This window comes from Halichoerus grypus, chromosome 4 (genome assembly GCF_964656455.1).
Source record: "Halichoerus grypus chromosome 4, mHalGry1.hap1.1, whole genome shotgun sequence".
Lineage (NCBI taxonomy): Eukaryota > Metazoa > Chordata > Mammalia > Carnivora > Phocidae > Halichoerus > Halichoerus grypus.
Window position 1 is genome coordinate 27,064,015 of NC_135715.1, and position 21,039 is coordinate 27,085,053.

General features: G+C 35.6%; 1 long non-coding RNA gene across 2 annotated transcripts in view; it reads left to right on the forward strand.

The window, feature by feature from the left end:
• Positions 1–21,039, forward strand: part of LOC118522981 (uncharacterized) — a 567,305-nt gene that overhangs the window by 361,520 nt on the left and 184,746 nt on the right. The window lies entirely within an intron of this gene.

Here is a 21,039-nt window from a genome sequence, read left to right on the forward strand (position 1 = left end):
TTTCAAAAATGGCCGGTTAAAGACACTTTTCTTCTATTTAGCAATTTGTAGATAAGCAAAATTTATCTTTAAAATTATTCAAACTCATACTCAGGATTCTATGATATATATCCAAATTTATGATGTTATCCTGGTTTCACCCTGAGAAAAGCATCCTAGGAGCAAGAATGTCTTTGCAAGTCTGTAAAAATGGATTGTATAAAAATAACTATTTCTAGTGGCACCTGTTCCCAATATCAACAAGCCAGTGGTTAACAGGCAATTGGACTTTTTCCCAACATATTATTCTTAGAATCACTATCTTGGCAATATTGGCTTAAAAATCCCTGTAAAGTTGGCCATTGCCCTACAGTGACTGTTGCAGCTCTTGTTATAAGTAAAGTCATATATGTATGTGTGTGTGTATATGAGTATAAATATACATATAGAGAGAGAGGGGGGGAGGGAGAGGGTGATGTTGTGGGTAACAAGGATGACCAAGAAAATTTGGTTCTTTTGGTATTTGGCATACTTACAGGTGAGCCCTGGTAGATCGACCTGTCGATTGTCATGTTGAAGCTGTCAGTGTGGTCATGGAAGGGAGAAGTGGGGCTCTAGCCAGCACCCACCATATATAGCTCTAGAGTTGGGTCTTCAGTATGTATAAGGGTGACAGAGAGGATGGGGAGATAGGTGTCTCACATTAGCATACACAAATGCAAATATCTGATGGACAGCACTCAAGCTATGTTTATATGATGGAATTAAATAAAATTATTTCATAAATAATCTATAGTAAAGGCCAAATGTAGCCAAATAGACCAGGCATTCAAAAATAGATCATTTGTGTAGTTAAGGTGGTAATAATAAATTTTAGACTATTTAATTTGATCCCAGTGAAATGTTTGGTTACAATGGAACATATCATGTTTATTGCTGAAAAAAATGATTTTAGGATAAAATGATTTATGTGCTATATTTAAACTGACATGAACTGAAATCCAGAATGGAATTTCCTACATTTAAAGGTTTGTACATTAATTTTTTTATATTACTTGAATTTCTCTAAAACATACTTAAATTATGTATCTAACCTTTGATAAATGATGATTTTGTTATATAGTTGCCTCTTGGCTGGTGGCAACTATCATATTCTACAGGGAATTAAAGGGAGTGCCTGTAGGCCTGTAATACTTCCTTCTAGAATATACTTTCAGCTTCATATAAATAAACACAATGCTGTAGTTTACCTTCTATACCCCTATGCCTTTCCATCTGAAGTTCTGAGAGCTTTCAGAAAAATACACATAACTTTCCAGTTTGTTATCAACACAGATGCATTGCATTTAAGCTTAAACTTAAAACGCACTCTAAAGAAGAGAGATATATGCTTAACTCTTCCTATAGAAAGAAGTGTTAATCTGCTCATTCTGAAGAGTTCTCTGGTCTGTGCCCTCAACGGCAGCTGGTTTTGCTGTGCACAGGAAGAAGAAAGAAATCTTCTCATTGTACTGAGCATATGTGAATAATTTCCCTATATCCTCAGGGTGAGAGAAAGCACGAGGTTATACTCCAGATATTTCCTGAAGAATTTGGCCGTTAGTTCTAATCAAATCTTTCCCCAGATACAGCACCACGTTTAGGGATATACAGGATAATAAAGCTATTTTACTCCATCAGAACAGTTCAGATTCATTTCTGCTTAACTAGTTTGATGTAGATTTCCCTGAAAACCTCCCTCTTCTTATTCCTCTCCATAACTTTACAGCAGTCTGCTCCTCATTACACATATCCCTAAGAAATGTTTAGTCTTAGGAAAAATACTTAACATTTTTTTCCAAGGTAACAGAGAAAGCTATAAGGAAACTTCACAATACTAAGTGGGTAAAAAATCTGTGAATGTCAATTGACTTGTGAAAGAAATTGCCTTAGATAAGTGGAGCCTGAGATATTGGAGGAGGTAGAGGAATAGGAACCAGAAGCTGTTTAAGCTGTTGTCCTGAGAACACCAGCCCAATGAAGATGAACCCTAGAAACAATGTTCATTACATGACTTTTTTTAAAATCAGAAATGAGGGTGTATATGAATCTAAACCCTTGGTTTGTATATGACGATAAAAACACAGAACTGCTCTGGAATCAATTAAGCTAGAATTCACACCTTTTTTCTATCAGGTAGTCTACCACTGAGTGCCAACAGAGGCAGATGGAGCATAGTTTCTGCTCAAAAATACACAATCTGTTAAAAACTTTTTATAGTATAAAAAAGGCTCTGTCTCACTCTTAAAACTAATTTAAAGCACCTTTCAAAATGCAAAGAAGAGGGAAGACAACACAAAGGATACTAATTAGTAAAGAAATCAGGACAAATTGAACATAAGGATAAGAAATGGAAAGAGACAGCCAATGGTGAATTTTAGTACACCAAGATCATCCTATAAATCCCTGCCATAAAATTGCAAGAAGTGGGCCACAAATCTGACTGTGACTATTCCAACAGTCAAAACAAAGTGGGAAATACGGTCAGCTTTGTCGTTCACAAAAGCACACACAGTAAAAAACATTATTCAGAAGAACACAAGTTGGCAAATGCATGCTCATCACCAGGCTTATCTATGGCCCTGTAAGGGTGCTCTCGAATATCTGTTCTCTTGTCAGGAGAGAAACAGGGGGGTGAGTGCATTTCCCAAAGCTCTATGTGCATCACCTGCACTCAGTGGTCCTGAGAGAATAATCTCTTATTTGGTGTTATGGGTGGGGGGGCATTCAATCTCAGAGAAATGGCTGAGAGAAACTGCACCAAATCCATATTATTATGGTGATGACATAAACTCCAAAGCTTGAGGAAATGATTATTCAGTAATCAATATTTCTCCTGAATAGTGTGCCTAGTAATTTGTGGTCATGTAATATTTTTTTTTTCTGAATGAATAAACAAATGCTCCATATTACTTTCTTCTGCTGCTACACTGCTGTGGCCATTATCAAAAGGGGCAACAAAATTAAATAAAAGAAAAATTAAGAATTAAAAGAGAAAGTTAAATAATCAAAGAGGATACATGTTTTGAAGAAAATAAAATATGAAAAGAAAGGTAAATAATAAGGTAGTGGACAAAGAAGTAGTTGAATAACTGTAACAATGGAGAATAAATATAACAAGAGAAATATAAAGAGTAAAAATAATATAAATTTTCCATACAGAAGATTTAAAGTAAAGGTATAAAACAAAAGAAGTAAATAATCAAGAAATTCACAAGCTTTGATATTAAAAAAATAAAATAATATAAAAAATATATAACACTCTCCATGGTAATGAATTGAAAAAATTTTAAAATGCTGAACTACAAAGCAAGACTTGTTCTTAGTAAATATGGGAAAAATAGGCAATGAAAAAAGGAAGAGCAGGTGACAGGAGTCCCAGGAATATGCGGACTCAGGATGAAGAGTCCCAAGGCAGACAGGTCAGAAACTCTCTTCCTTTTGTCACTGAGTTAGTCGCCTGAGGGGGCTTGTAGACCAAATGGTCCTTCAGAAGTAGACAGTTGTTCAACCAAAGGGAGAAGGAATTGCTTTTACTACCTCAGTCACTGCCAAATTATAACTTATCCTTCTTCAATGAGCCCTGGCTATCAGTGAATTGTAATTTTTGCATTTGGGAAAAAATTATGGAAATGGGAGAATTAATACTTTTCATCTTGAGATGTTCCCTCAGTACAAATTATCTTTCCTTTTTTTTTCATTTGCTTATATCATGTCTTCACAACTCTAATGTTCTTGGGTTGTGGACACACTCACTGATTGCTTAATTGATTTTTTTAAGAAACACATCAGGCAATAATTGGATTTTGACCTGAACCCATGTGACTATCAGAAGGAATTTTTCATCCTTTTTACTTTTCTTAAATTTAATGAGAAGAGATGGATTAGACTGGATTTTGAATCCCGAATGTTAAAATTATATGAAAGGCCTCAGAAAAATTAACAGATTTAAGACATATAAGAGTAAATTCTCCTATTAGGTAGCAAATTTAGGAAACTCATCAATCCATAGTTTTGCATTAAAATATTATATATATTAAGAAAAATTTAGAGACATTTCATGAGTAGTAGATGTGATGGTACCAGATATTTTTTTTTACTTCTTAATTATAACAAATAATTCTGCATGGATTAAATCTATTGTGACACAAATACATGATAATGCATATAAACTATTTGCATGTATGTAAAATGAAGGACAGATAAATAAGTTTATATAAAATTTGTGTTGGTGTTAGAGTGTGAAGACAAGCTAGGAATTTTGAGAGCTTTTCTTCAGGTACTGTGCAGATAGAGTGTTTATCTTTGTTAACCACCATATCTCTAACTAGTAAGTTTACTGAATGATCTATGTATATGTTCTTGCCCTTGTTCAAACAAACAGGCTAGAGCTTGTGGTAACACGATGACCTTGCAATTACAAAATACACACTCCTCAGGCATATTTGAGACATTAACTGTGATAAGCAGAGAGCTCAGCCTTGTGTAATCTGTCAACAAACTAATAAATTACTTTGGTCAAGGGAGAAGGAACTTCCTCCCCATGACCATCTGCACAGGGGAATAGGTTAGTAATTAGGATTCCAACGAAACTGAAGGTTTTGACAGGATAAGCAAAGGTTTAATACTTAAAGTTAAGGTCTAATCCTTTTAGGAACTGATTAACACACACTTAACTTTTTTTGGCATTCTATCTGTAAATATTAAGAGATTACCAAGAAATATGATCAAGCAACAGGAATGTCCATTTAGAGCCCTACCCTGAATTCAGTATAAAGTCCTGTTTCCACTGACATCAAAAGGAGTGCTCTTTCTCTAACGGAACCACACTCGGGTGCTCTCTTGATTATTAAATAAAACCCAAATTTACTTAACTTTCTCGCAAAGGATTAGTTATTTAAGCCCTTTAGTATATATTTTGGCCATAAAACTGGAGTCAGGAGACCTGGATTCTTATCTTAGTTCTTATACTTAAGAGCTATTTGACTTTAGGTAGTACCTCTTTCATCAAGAGCACCCAAAATACTTTACCACAGCAACTTGGACAAGCTGACTAAAAAGGAAGGCAAACAGCCTACGATTTGGTTGGGAATGAAACAAAATGTCCTGTTCACCTGCTCTCTTTGAAATTTTACCTAAAATTCACCATTAGGCTTCTTCTAAAAATCAACATTGAAGTTTGGACCACAAGCTGATAGAAGTAGGTTGTGAAAATCCTACAGATACAATTCTTTATCATGTGATATGCCACAGTGCTGTATTCTTGGTTTACCTTTATGCACCTTATCCAATGTTCCAAATGATTCACCAAAATATAGAGGCTTCTTAAGGAAGACCAGAATTATTACTGACTATATTCCAGGGCCTATTACAACAGATGCTGTAATATATATATGAACTGAATGTCTTTTGGAGAATTTTTTAAAACTCAGCTTAGAGTTACTGATGAGACTTTAACATGAGACTCATCAGTTAGGATAACCAATATTGCTAGGTAATGGGAAGACTGAGCTTTGCACAGAATTATTTTTTATAAACAAACACAGCTTTAATTTTATGATTTGGAACATATCTTTTTGTCAGAAAAGAAATTATTAATCAAGAAAATAAAAATTATAGTTTCCATGAGTTATGAGATAGATAAATCAAAGTCATAAAGGCTATAATGAAGTGAGATTACACATACAGATGTCCAACTATGATCGAGCTGTTTTACAACTATGATTGAGCACCAGTCCCATTCCATTAGTTTTCCTTTGAGCACAAAAGAGACAATGGGTATTCAGAAGAATGAAGGAAAGGCTTTGGGTAAAAATATATGAAGACATCATTCATTGTTGAAAATTATAGATCTAGGACAAAGAAGACTTCAGAAAGAATAATGGTTATCATCTAATTTAGATAAACAATTTCTATTTTTATGAAAGTATTCATCTTTTGTTAAAAATTACCAAGAAGGTCAAATTCAGTTCAATGTGCCTGTTACATTTTAAGGCCAGCCATATTTTAAAGTATTTCTCTGAATGTTAACTTTTCTTCCCTCCTTTTTTGTATCTTTAAGATTTGCCTTTCTTCTAGAAACTCTCTGCCAAATGTGTTAGAAATATGAGCCTAAATTATAAGACATTCTATCTGTGTTTAGACATCTGCTCTTTTTCTGGTTTCTCTGGGAATTGGAATTACAGTATGTCAAATTCTCCTTCTTGTCACCACAAGCTTATTCTCATTTTTGTCCATGACAGAGAGAGCCCAACATGACCCCAGAAGAAACCACATCAACAACCTTAGCCCACCTCCCATACTCCTTGTCTTCTACTTGGGGGTAGAAATTAAAGCCTTGCCCTAGCTTCTATTTGTTGTCTTCAGAATAACTGCTAGATTCTCACACTGTTCTCTCATGTCTCCCTCTGTCCATGAGTCTTCAGATGCACTTCACTGCAGGGATATACTGGATTCCAAAGGTGCTCCTACCAGTTGTTCTCTTCTTACTCTCACTGGAGAAGCAGGAGGACAGAGATTCAGCTTAGGTCCCTATACAACCTAACACTAGCATTGCTCTAGAAATGGAGTACTAAGTACCAGCCAATGACAGAAATGATCTTCCTTGCCCTTGGGCTAGAGCATTGCCCAAATAACTCCTAAATGTTCACCACTGTTAGGGGATATAACAGCTTGCCCTTCTTGTAACTAGTACTGCTGCTTACATCACGAGTGAATATGCCATTTGCTACATTCCTAAGCAACCTCTTCATTTAGGCCAGTTTTTCAGCAGATGTAATACCCCAAATTTGTAATTATTCTGTTCTATATTCTCTAATCTGAATTTATCATCTATGTTATTCAATCTACTCACTCCATGTTACATTAGGCATTGTGCTACACTTTTTTTTTTTTAAAGATTTTATTTATTTATTTGAGAGAGAGAATGAGAGACAGAGAGCATGAGAGGGAGGAGGGTCAGAGGGAGAAGCAGACTCCCTGCCGAGCAGAGAGCCCGATGCGGGACCCGATCCTGGGACTCCAGGATCATGACCTGAGCCGAAGGCAGTCGCTTAACCAACTGAGCCACCCAGGCGCCCCTTGTGCTACACTTTTTATATATAATTTTGATTTTATTAATCTCAATTCACAGATGAGGAAACTGAAAATCAGTGAAGGTAAGTAACTTTTCTAAATTCTCAAACTAGTAGTGAATAGAATTTGATTGAAAGCCATTTCTATCCTGCTTGAAATTCAGTTCTCTCTCAATATTCAGAACACTTTATAATAACTCAACATACTGTAATGAATACTGTAGTTGAAGTTCCAAAATGTAAAGGAAGGAAAGAAGGAGTGACTAAATTTTTTTTCCTTAAACGAAGTTTTGCTAAGTGCTATCTAAGGGTCAAATACTCCCTTATGGCCTGGAAACATAATATTGAGCAAGGAGAAACAGCCCATGCCTCCCTGGAAGGACATATTTCTGTCAGCTCTTCTCAGGTATTTCTCAGTGTTTCTCAAAGTCTGCCTTGTCACTGAAGCACTCCAGAGCTCCTTTTTGCAGGGGCATATGGGCCCTTCATTGGCATCTGTGCTTCTACCCATCTCTTCTACCCAGCAACAAACTCTGTGTCTATCTTTCTAGGTTTGTATTAGAGAAACAAGTCTGTAAAGCCCAGAATTTGGCACTTATAATTGCCCCGCTAGCTGTCCTTTGTTCCATTCTTTTTTTTTCCCTATCTCTATTCCAAGGAAGATCTAGGGTCAAAGATGTCTGCATTTTGAGAAATTTTTTTCTCTCAAAATCCAACTATAGAGGGTCAGTTGTTATCTCCTAAAAGTATTTTAAGGTCAGGTAAAATCTTGACTTGACAAAATCCCTGATACCTTTTCAAATATTCTTATTTAAAATTCTAATATCCATTCCTAACCCCTAGTGCTGAACATACATAATAAATTTTCAAGACCCCCCCCCAACATCCTCAGGTTTCCAAATAATAACTAAATTTTTTTAAGAGTGACCCAGGTATATGGTTATATACAAAATTTCTGATTGGTTTGTGATTCTGTTATTGAATCTTTTATTAATTTATTATCCTGCTCATTCCTGGACCGTTTTTGTTCTAGGGGCTCTAAACAAATAAAATCAATACAGTTTCTGTATCCAATCTCAAGAGAACTTCCTCCCACTAAAAGTTTGAGATTTGGGCCCGAGTTGCAGGCAATCTGCATCCCTTTTTAGTCTTTCATTGTTTATTTTAAATCTCAGAATGTCAACTCATAAAATAATGAGGCATAATTATATGTTACAAACTTTAGTTGTAGAATATTGACTTAGTAAAATACTGCTTGATTTACATATATCATGCAGTACTACCAAAGATATATTTTATTTAGCTTATGAAACATCAACAATATTGAAAAAAGCTAATATACATGCTTCTACATAGCCTTGTAATTAATTTTCCTTTTAACATCTGAGGTCAAATTCCAAGCTTTTGTATATTTTTCCCTCTTGAGTAGAGATTTAAATCACTGTTTGACTTTATTTGCTCTTCATCATTAGATATTCTCCTTAACAAAGGCACCTTGCCTCACAAGCATACAGATATCATCATTTAACTTGTAACATAAATTGATATCTGGGACATGTCAACTGAAAATCTTAGTTATTTCCGAAAGTTGCAGGTGCTATGAAATGCAGCCAACTGGGATTCATCTTCCAAATGACACTGAGTGTGACAAAACCTTGCACGAATTACTTCCAAAAATGTTTAAAAATTAGAATTTGACAAAGGATATATTTACCAAGTACAACTGAAGTTTAAATATCGTGACCTTATTTTTAACCCTAAACAACATAAAATTTCCAAAACCATTTGTGCTCATCTATATTGTTCCTGATAATTATCTTGGCAGGAAGAGAATTTGGAATGAAAATATTTGAAATCTGGAATTAATCAGGCAGCTTACCCATCTAAATTCTGATCATCTAGATAAAGATTTTCAAGCAAAGTTATTCATATTAACTGGTCAAATTCCAACTAGCTCAAGTTATCAAATAAGATATTATCTTCTTTTTAGCCTTACACAAAACATTAAGTATAAATATTTTATCTCAATTACAATATTGCCTACACGTGTACCAAATGTCTAAATCAGGATAAATGTTAATAAAACTGTGGAATGTTCAAAACCCCAGTATGCTCTGTTCTTTGCCAATCATAAGAAATTGCTACACTCTTTATAATTTATTCTTATGTCTGAAACACAAACATTTATACATAGTTTCTTTACCAAATAGGGCTTGCCTGTAAAGATTATATATTGGGATAACTTTATTTGGAAAAAATATGATGATAAGAGACTGTTCTTTTTTAGTACTTCCTAATCTATCCTTGATTTTTATTCAGCCATGAGAAGTTTACATAAAAGACAGGAAGAAGCAACAAAGCTTTAAAATTATAAGCTACAGAGTAATATAAGTCTAAATTTAAAGATTAATAATATAACTATGGTCATAAATTCAGCCATTTTAACTTAAAATCTTTTAGGACCAAATACAAGCATAAGATATTGAATTTATTTTATACAGTGTAACTCCCATTTTCTTTATCTAAATTTCCAAATATTTCAGGATATTTATACCAACAAATTTGAAACCATAGGTGATGACCAATCAGGTTGCAATGAGGAGACAGAAGTCAAACTAATCATTTTATTTGCTTTTGCTTTTTTAAACTTTTTATTTAGAAATAATTTTAAACTTACAAAAAGTTGCAAACAGTACCAAAGAGTTCCCGAAAATCCTTTACCAGCTTTTCCAAATGTTAACAAATTACATAACCATAGTACAATTATAAAAATTAAGGAATTAATGTGGATACAATACTATTAACTAATCTAGACACTTTACTCAAACTTACCAATTGTCCCACTATTTGTTGTTGTTGTTGTTCTGATACCCAATCCAGGAACTGTGGTTGCATTTAATTTACATTTTTCCTTGAGTCTGAGTCATTCACTTTTTGGCAAGAGTAACACAAATTAGTTGCACCCTTCTCAGTGCATCATATCAAGTACATGATGACTACATCTCATATTAGTGATATTAACTTTGATAACTTTGTTAAGGTGGTGTGTGCCAAGTTTTTGCCCCATAAAATTATTATTTTCCACTTTTAATAAGCATCTTACGGGGAGATAGTTTGAAATTTTGCAAATATCCCATTTCTCATAATAATTTCCCCAAATAATTTTAGCGTACATTGATGATACTTGACTAGAACAGTTACTACAGTGTGTCTGCAAAATTATGATTTTTCTATTTCTATGATTCTTTATATATTCAAATTGTACTATAAGGAAAAGTTGTCCCTTTTATCTTAAAATATAGCTATTCATCTATCTATCTATCATCTATCTATCTACCTATCCATCTATTATCTATCTACCCACCTACCTTACTTATTGTTTGTTTATTATGTTAGTGCAAACTGATGGATACTTACTGTAGAACATTACTATCATTATTATTTTGGGGCTAAAAATGTCCCAGATGTGGGCACTGGTAGCTTTTTGGAGTTGGCTTCTGAGTTCTTTTGACATGGCACTTCTTTTTTTTTTTAAACAGCTTCTTCCTTTCTGCAATCATATGATTGATGTTCCAAATTCATCTTATACTTTCCCTGACTCAGACCTAGGAGCATCAGTTCCTTTTGTTTGAAATGGTATTTATAAATGAATTTCTGAGCACTAGATTTTCTCATTGCTATTTGGGTGTGATTCCTTTTAGGATATGCTGCACTAGGAAAGAAATATATGTATGCACACATATTCACATACATCTGTATCGGCATCTAACTTTCTGTGCATATTTAAAATTTTTAAAGATTTATTTATTTATTTATTTATTTGAGAGAGAGAGAGAGACAGAGGAAGAAGCAGACTCCCCGCTGAGCAGGGAGCCCGACGTGGGGCTCGATCCCAGGACCCTGAGATCATGACCTGAGCAGAAGGCCGACACTTAGCCAACTGAGCCACCCAGGCACCCCTTTAAAATTTTTAGATTTTTCTTCTGACACTGCTCCAACAGGGAAAGGAGAGGGGCAGCCTTGTTACTACTGGGTTAGAAGTCTAGTTCTCCAGTAGGTCTTCATTGACACCTGAGCTGATGAGGGGCCCCTACTTACTTTGGTGTATAAGTGACAATTCTAGTTCCCAAATAGGTCTCCACTGATACTTCTTAGGCTTTGTGGAGAAGAAGCTCCTCATTACTGCTTTCTCTATGGCTTCCAGTGACACCATAGAGGGTGTGGCCTCTTTACTTCTGGGGGTGATGAAAGTCCTGACTCACCACTAGGCCTCCTCTGACAACACCCCAGCGGGTAGAGGGAAGGATGCTTTTTACTACCAGATGGGAGCAGAAGTCCACCCTTCAGGAGTATTTTAGAGTTTATCTTATATAAATTTGTACATTTCTTATTTTGTTTGTCCTAAAATTTTAATCTTACTTCTTTTTGATGTAAATGGAGTTTTCCTTACCATTGTGCCATCAAACTGGTTAAGATTTGTGTGTATGGAGGCCATTGATTTGTATATGTTAATTTTATATCCTGCTACTTTATTGAAAATCGTGGGCATTCTTCCCCTGTTTTTTATTTAGTGGAAATGTCTGTGTGGATTACCCATTAAATAAGAAAGTGACTTTAGAACTAAAGCATATGTATTATATCGTGTTAAGGAAGTCTCTGGAAACTCCTATTTTCTTGAATCTTTTTTTGTAAATCAGGAAAAAATGTTGAATTTCTTGAAGATTTTTAGCATCTAAGAATTTTTATATACCTTATTATTATGTGAGATATTAATGGAAATACTAATATTGAACCAATCTTGAATTTCTGGAACATATTCAATCTTGTCATGGTGTATGATTTTCTTAATGTGACTTTGAATTCTGTTTGCTAATATTGCACTTAGTATTTTGCATCAATATTAATAAGTAATATTGGTCTGCAGCATTCCTTGCTTGTAATATCTTTGTCAGATTTAGTTATCAATAATATATTTGCTATATGAAAATAATTAGAAAGTGTTCACTCATTCTCACATGTCTAGAACAGTTTATAGAGCATTCAGCTAGCCAGATTTTTGTCAAGTAGCCTAGAGTCATTGAAGTAACAATAACCAGGTTGATGTAAATCCCAGTAGAGAAACTGGGACCAGCAGAATCTTATAGAATCCTGACAAACCAGAATCAGCAGTGTTCCAGGAAGAGAGAAATTTCAAGCTTATCTGACTGAAACACTGAGGAAAACACTATATGAGCACTTGTTTGAATTAGGGCCTCTGAATGATGCAGATTCACAATAACATGGCAGTTTATATCTTCTTAATTTTGTTTTTTTTTTTTTTTAAAGATTTTGTTTATTTATTTATTTGACAGAGAGAGAGAAACAGCATGAGAGGGGATAGGGTCAGAGGGAGAAGCAGGCTCCCCGCTGAGCCGGGAGCCCGATGTGGGACTCGATCCCAGGACTCCAGGATCATGACCTGAGCCGAAGGCAGTCACTTAACCAACTGAGCCACCCAGGCGCCCCAGTTTATATCTTCTTGGATTACTGTACATTTATACCAACCAATTTGCATTAAAGAACACAATCTGATTAGATAAGACTCTGAACAAAGTAAAAAAACAGCTTTTTCTTTTCTGTTTTATACAAAGTTAGGGCCACATCCTCTGTACATATTATGGGAACAACAGGAACTCTGTTCCTGTATTCAATTAGAATTACTGGACATAATTCCAAAGATACAAAACAAAGATAATAACCAAACAAGCCTTCATTCTCACATGACTGGTGACTTCATGGATCATATTTAGCACACTGACAGTGGGGTTTACTAACTTCCCAGAACATTGGTTTCATCATGCATAAAATGGGAAAACTAACAACCTGTACTAAATATGATATATGAGATAATTTGGGTGAAAGTAGTTAATACTTAGCTGAGAGCAGGTGTTCACTATGTTGTAGATTCTCTTTTAGTTTTAGAGGTTCTACTTGAATCAAAAAATAATTAAAAAGTCAAATAACTTGAGAAGAATATTTGTAACATATCTCAAAAATATTTAATATGTTTTTTATATGAAACATTGATATAAATTAATTTAAAATTTTGGAAGACTACATAAAGAAGTTATGACCCCAGACTCCCTCTTAGGTTAGGTACAAACATTTGTCTCCTTTCATTTCTGTCAGAAGAGAAGGCATTTACTTTCATAAGAAGATTGAAAGAGAGGGGATATGGAGTCAGTCCCCACTTATAAGCAGTAGGTGGGAAGGGGGGTAGTGATTAAAAGTGGAAAATCTCTATATTAATATGTAGTCTCCAGCCCCTTTCCCCTTTGGGATCTCTGAGTGCTTATAAGTCAAGATTTTATCTTCCCTCATCTAAGCCTCAAATAGGAAATTAGAGGGAGTTCTTTGGAGGAATCTGGCCCAAGAAAAATGACACAGATACCAATATGTGTGGATTTTACAATCAAAAAGCCATATCCACATTTGTTCGTTCTACTATGTAAACATGTAGACTCCTGTTGAAATGCTTTGTCCCACTCCAAACAAGTCTCCGATTAACATTTTAGCATCTCGGGGCACCTGGGTGGCTCAGTCGTTAAGCGTCTGCCTTCGGCTCAGGTCATGATCCCAGGGTCCTGGGATCGAGCCCCGCATCGGGCTCCCTGCTCCGCGGGAAGCCTGCTTCTCCCTCTCCCACTCCCCCTGCTTGTGTTCCCTCTCTCGCCGTGTCTCTCTCTGTCAAATAAATAAATAAAATATTAAAAAAAAAAAAAAACACATTTTAGCATCTCATTCTTTTTTTTTTTAAAGATTTTATTTATTTATTTGACAGAGAGAGACACAAAGCGAGAGAGGGAACACAAGCAGAGAGTGGGAGAGGGAGAAGCACGCTTCCCGCGGAGCAGGGAGCCCGATGCGGGGCTCGATCCCAGGACCCTGGGATCATGACCTGAGCCGAAGGCAGACGCTTAACGACTGAGCCACCCAGGTGCCCCTTAGCATCTCATTCTTAAAAGTGAATGGATGCACAGGAATTAATAGGCATGAAAGTACATGAAAGACAGATACCAATGCTAATAAATGGGGGGGGGGGCGGGGAGTGGGAATTAGAGGAAATAGAAGCAATTCTGGGAGTAAAAGAAAATTGCAAACAAGCAAACAAAAACTGTTATTAACATTCTTAGGAAAGGGGTGTCTGGGTGGTTCAGTCAGTAAGCATCTGCCTTTGGCTCAGGTCATGTTCCCAGAGTCCTGGGATCGAGCCCCACATTTGGCTCCCTGCTCAGCGGGGAGCCTGCTTCTCCCTCTCCCTGCTCATGATCTCTGTCGCGATCTCTGTCTCTCTCAAATAAATAAATAAAATCTTTAAAAAAAGTTCTTGGGGTGCCTGGGTGGCTCAGTTGGTTGGGTGTCTGCCTTCAGCTCAGGTCATGATCCCAGAGTCCTGGAATTGAGTCCCGCCTCCGACTCCTTGCTCAGTGGGGAGCCTCCTTCTCCCTTCCCCTCTGCCTACAGCTCTGCCTGCTTGTGCTCTCTGTCTCTCTCTGTCAAATTAATAAATAAAATCTTTAAAAAAAAATTGTTAGGAAAATGAACATTTTGAGTTGCATGAAAAAATAATATACAATAGAAAATCAAAGAACAAGGAAAAATAAATTTAAAAAAACTAGAATAGCTAAAAGCTTGTCAAAGGATTATATCAGAAACTAGGTAATATGATTAAAAAATGTAAAATAAGAGATAAAATATAAGAAAATTAGAAACTCAACACAGGATATCCAAAACTGAACTATTAGGAAATTCAGACATAAGAAACAGAAAAAAGAAAACAAAAATAGGAAATTGTCAAAGAACTTATCAAGGGAAGTTTGCAAAACTGAGAGCATCCTTTTACAAATTTAAGGGGTCCACTAAATGCTCAGAATAGCTACCTCAAGGCAAATGATCATGAAATTATAGACCCTCAAGGAAAAAGAACAGATCCCAAAGGCTCCCCAAAAGGAAAAAAAACAGGGATGCTTGGGTGGCTCAGTCGGTTGAGTGTCCGACTCTTGGTTTTGGCTCAGGTCAGGTGAGATCGAGCTTCCCTCTGGGGCTCTGCACTAAGCATGGAGTCTGCTTCAGATTCTCTCTCTCTCTGCCTCTCCCCTGCTCACACTCACGTGCTCTCTCCCTTCTCTCTAAAATAAATAAATAAAAACTTTGACAAAAAAGAAAAAAGAACAGTTTATATAGGAAAGACTAGATTGAGCATGATGTTAGATTCCTCAGTAACAACTAGATGGCAAGTGAAAACAAAGCAACATCCTCAACATTCTGAGGAAAAACAGTCTCTAAGCTCAGCTTCAGTACTCCATCAAGCTATTAATCAGTTATAAGTATAGATCAAGTTAATACATGTCACCTTAACAAAAATCATCTCACTTGCACTCTCTTAAAGAAAGCTAATAGAAGATATGCTCCCAAGAGAAGTACCTAGAAAGAAGTCATGACTTTCAGGAAATAGGAGATTCAATCTAAGAGGGAGATAGTGACTTATCGTAAGGAAAGCTTCAAGATGAGAGTGGTGGAGGCATGCTCAGAGAGACCAATTTAGATCAAAATGGTAGACAGAAGAATTCAACAAAAACCTCTTAAGAAAAAATATGAACTAAATAATTGCCTGGTGTAGAACTTAATTGTACAGGTGTGAATAAATATTGATTAAACTAAAATCATTACATGACAATATTGAAAGATAAGTCAGGGAGAAATGTAAGGTAAAGGTAAGCTAAATATACAACTTCCATAATAGGAATTCAGTAGATAATGTGTAAAGCAAGCACCCAGCATGTAGAGGTTTTAATATATCATTTAGGTGTATAGAGGTAGACCCTAAAAGAAATAACTAAAATAACATAATGGACTTTGGAGTAGCTGGAATCAGGATACGCAGGGGACAGGCAAGGGGCTGCTGTTGTTCATTCTAAGATTTATTGAATTATTTAAATATTAGAACTGGGCACATATTAATCAGATAAAAATAAAATTTCAATTTCAAAATAATTTACAAGAGAAAAATATTTTAATAAAAAGCAAGAGAAAAGGACAGAAAGAAAACTAAAAGCTGAAGGAGCAAATAGCAAATATTGATTTAAAAAATTGTCAGCTCTGGGGGCACCTGGGTAGCTCAGTCGGTTAAGCGTTCGACTCTTGATTTCGGCTCAGGTCATGATCTCAGGGTTGTGAGATGGAGCCCCACATCAGGGTCCACACTGGACGTGGAGCCTGCCTAAGATTCTCTCCCTCTGCCCCTCCCAGACCCCCACTCGCTCTCACGAGCCCACTCTCTCTCAAAAAAAAAAAAAAATTGTCAGCTCTGTTAATGATTATCATATGCTTTTGAAAACAACAAAATAGTTTTGACTATTAACTGGTATACATTTCTTCCTTCAGTTTCTTTTTTCTGTTGCTGATCTAATTTTTGCATTCAGGGGTTACTATTTTCACCAAGCGTATGGGGTGATTACCTTGACATTTCTCACAAGTTTGATTGCCATTGTAGAGTTCTGACATTTCAGGTTTACTCATGCCCCTTGGAGGTTTGCAACCTAAAGTGTAAGTTTACATCCCACTATGTAAGTTGTAGAGAGAGGAGACGAGATGAATTATATGAAGGCTTATCTGCACATCTGTTTGTACAACTCTAAATGTGTAATTGTGGTTTTTGGCAGATGTTGGACGGGATGGAGAGAGAATTAAGTCCTATCCTTTCCAGTTTTTTTTAAAATGTGCCTAGACACACATGAATTCATTTATATACACTTATATATAGATATAATTGTGTGTAATAATAAATTATATATATAATAAATGCTTAATTATACTAATATATATATTTTTTGTCCAAAGACCACCCCCTTCAATTGTCAACTTGATTCTTGTTTCTTCTTTCCTATTCTTTTCCTCTCACATCCTTCACACACCTGCATCCATGAAATCTGTATTAACAACTTAGTAGATATTATTCTCTATTTTTGCCTATAGCCATGCAACATTATACAAGAATATATTAAGACAATATACATATCCTTATATGTATATACACACACATATGAGGGAAGTTTTGTCATTGATTTATAAAAATGATACTAACTGTACATGTTTTTCTTTATTTTCTTTCCTCACTTATTATTAAATTATGGAAATAGTCTTAAATTGGATGTTATTCTTTCAGTGCCTGCATAATAATTTACAATGCAAAGGGACTATTTTTACGTAACCATTTTCCTATTGAGAGTCATATTTTGCTGTTTACCTTCTAAGAACCAGACTGAAATAAGGCCATAACCTTTTATTAATAATTTAATTAATAAACTATCTTAAACTAGTTAAATTAAATATTTGGTTCAATGATAATTGATAAATATCATCTTTTTATTATATATCATTGGCTAAATTCTTTTCTCTCTCTTTTCTTTAGTATAAATGTAGATATGCTCCCCTCTTCTGTGTTTGAAAAGAAAGGCAGAATTCTGAGTTGAGAGAATGAGGTCATATTGACTGAGGAACATAAAGGTGTCACTGGGAAGCTACTGTCAAAAAAGGCATTACAGAAAGCAGGGAGAGGCAAGGTGCATCTTCTGGGCCTTCCATCCAAGCTCTGCTCTAGTTCTGCAGCTATAGAATGAGGATTTCAGTTCTTTTGGCCTGTAAACTATACCACAAATATTTTACTCTAACAATGCTCCCAGTGAAACTAATGTTCTTTCCATTTTCCTTCCCCTCCCCCCTCTTCTCACCTGTCCTCTCCTCTCCTTTATTTCCTTCCAGCCTGCTTTACTTTCTCCTTTTTCACGTTTCCTTCTTTTCTTCTTTCCCTAGATAATTCAGATACTTTTCTCCATCCCTTTTCATACAACCTTCGTTTAGCCTTGCCCTTTCCGCTAAAAGAAAGGGTATCATCAACTTCCTCCTCACAAATGTTTTAGAGATTAAAAGTTGTGTCAAATAGATTCCACATGACACATACTTAATTCGTTCCCAGATGTATAAATTGCTGAGCAGCTATATCTGAATAATGACTTATGTGATGACTAACCCCTTCTCAAATTAAATGTGTATTACATTTACCTCCTTTCCACAGACAAAAAAAGCCATCATTTATCTACTGATAGAAAAAGAGGTTGGGGAATGCTAATGTAGAAGCATGCCAGAAGCTGTCTGACTAGAGCTGTAAGAATAGTAACCATTAGTCCACGCCAGGGAAGGCCCCAGAAGTGGCGGTGGGTGGGAGTAAAGAGAATCTATGACTAAGAGAAAGAATCCAGATGACTAAAGGCTAGCTTGAGGGGAGTAGGGAGAAAGTGATACTAAAAGGAAAAGTGAAAAAAGATATCTGGCATGCAATCAACTCAGGGAAATACAGATCAAAAAGGTAGAGCTAAAATTTAATCAGGAAGAGCTGAGGAGGAATAATTTTGCAAAGGGTTACAGGCTGGAAGTTGAGGAAACTATCAAACATGACCCAGTGTAGTAAGAGGACCTTTGAGTGTCAAGTTAGGGTGGCAATTAAGTGAACAGTTTTAACTAACTTCGGAGGTGTGTGTGCCTGAAACCCAGATGGAAGAACCTTCCCAGCTAAAATGGCCAGAAGTTAAAAACAATGTAATGTAGGCAGCCTGGATATCAATCCAACTGAAGACCAGTGCATTTGGATTCATTAGCTGTCTTCCAGGTCTGTACCAAATGAATCCTCTATTCATTCAGAAAGCAGAGATAACATCCTCATACAATGTACATATGAACCATCAAGTCTATTTTGTACCCTTGGCATTTGACAGAAAATGACTTGAATGATTTACGTTAGCATGCTGATTTATATATGACCACGGTGTCACTGAGAAAGAACCCTACTGCTTTCTCCCTTTTGTGGTGACAGCGTGAATGAAAGCAGCAGCACAACTAAGGACCTTTCTGTTGGATATGAGGTCTACTTAAAAAAAAAAAATTGTTACTGCTTTCTAAAAATGAGCCACACCACCTAAAAATGCAACTTTAAAGCAAAAATTGTAACTTTTTAAATAAAATTATAAAATTTCAAATTAGAAACATTGGTCACTAGCTGATTAAGAACAGGAATTTATGGCCTGAAGGTGTATTTAAGAAGACTGTTTTCTATGTGGGTAATACAATTGATGGGAGCGTTTGGCTAATAATGGGCACTTGAAAGGTCCATGCATGGGTCAATAAGACTTCTTAATGTCTTCTCTTAATGGACCATTACTTTCTATTTTGAGGGTTATCAAGGCTGCATTATTTATTTACTTATATATTGGATTTAGAAAGTAAGCTCTCAAAGCCTAGCTGAGAATAGCGTTTATTGAGTACCTACTCTTCTAAACTCTTAAATATAATGTGCTCATGACATGGCCCTTCCCTTCTAATAGCATGATTATATACTGTTTTTAATATACTTATTATTTTTCTATTTGATAATATAATTCTTTAATAGCCATATGGGAACCTCCACGCAGCTAGTTAAACCTGGAAAAACTCTTAAAGGGAGCAATGTGGGTGAGCTTTTTCTCCCTTGAGCCACAGGAGGTTGTAAAGTTCTTTTCTTTCTGTTAAAACTCATTTCCCTTCCTGGTTCCCACTTTGTCTAACATTTTATTGTAATGTTCCTGGAATCTATTTTGTAGACTTTTTTTTGTTGTTGTTATAACTGTGCATTGCAGTTTCCATTTATATTGTTTTCTCTTAATGAATTCTTTGCCTTTCAGAAAACAATTATACTTAATCTTTTGTATTATAATTGTGCATCCTTTTGCATGTAATAGATTAATAGAAGAATATAAAGGATATAAAAGATCAGAGCTTCACAATCTTGGGACTAAATAATGTTTACATTTTTAATTTTGCAAAAAAACCTGTGATTTGGGCCAGAAACTGTCAAAATAATAGAATTTTCAGCTTTTAAAATATTATCTCTGGGAAGCTTTTCCCAATAGCCTTCATCTCCCACTCAATTCCAATTTGTAACCATCTGAATCTTATAGACTTTATGCCTTGGTAGGCTTTGTTTGATTCTTTGTAGTTCCTCTAATACTTTTCCCTGTCTTCTGCCTTCCTGCCATTAATCAAACAATTAACAAATACTTTGTCCACTTTGCTGAGCTGCAAATGCTATACAAGACAGTAAAAATTCAATAAGTGCTTTAAAGGGACATAGAGTCTAATTAGGGAGATAAAAATATCTTAAATGTATCCATTAAGTAATTACCACCATACCAATAATAATACCTAACTTTCAGAGTACTTACTTTACACTAATAACTTTGTACACATCATCTCATTTAATGACTCCAAGCCCAGAAACTTGCCTCTGAGCTGAGGGTTCTCCCTTTATACACAATTAAGGGATCTTATTACTGAATAGTACAGGATATTTCCCAGAGTAGTGCAGTGAGGAAGATAGATATCAGTATTAGATGCAACAGCCAAGGCTATATGGGGGAAACAAGGTGTGGATTATTATTGAAAGAATTCATAAACATTTGCTATCAAATATATGAGAAAGTAGTGAAACATGGATATAAATACATGTGTGTTTCAATGAGTATCTTTTAAGGACAAAGCATGGGAACACTTACCTACAGAAGAGTTGTATCTACAACGTCTGAGAACAAGCTCCTCAGAGTATGGGGCTGCATTTTAAAAAGCCAAGAGAAGTCTCAGGAACACTTAAACGACCACGCACTAAACAAAGGAAAAGATGTAGTATATCTTCAAGGAAAATGGTCATATGAAACCGCTTGACTTAATGACAAATTGAAATTCAGTTAAGATGATAAAACAAGCCCCAAACACACATGAAAATATGTGGGACAGGAATATATTGGGTATATAAACAGAACCAGAAGCAGCCAGACAGAGCTTCATAAAATAAGTGATGGGGTTGCCCATCAGAGAGAGAATG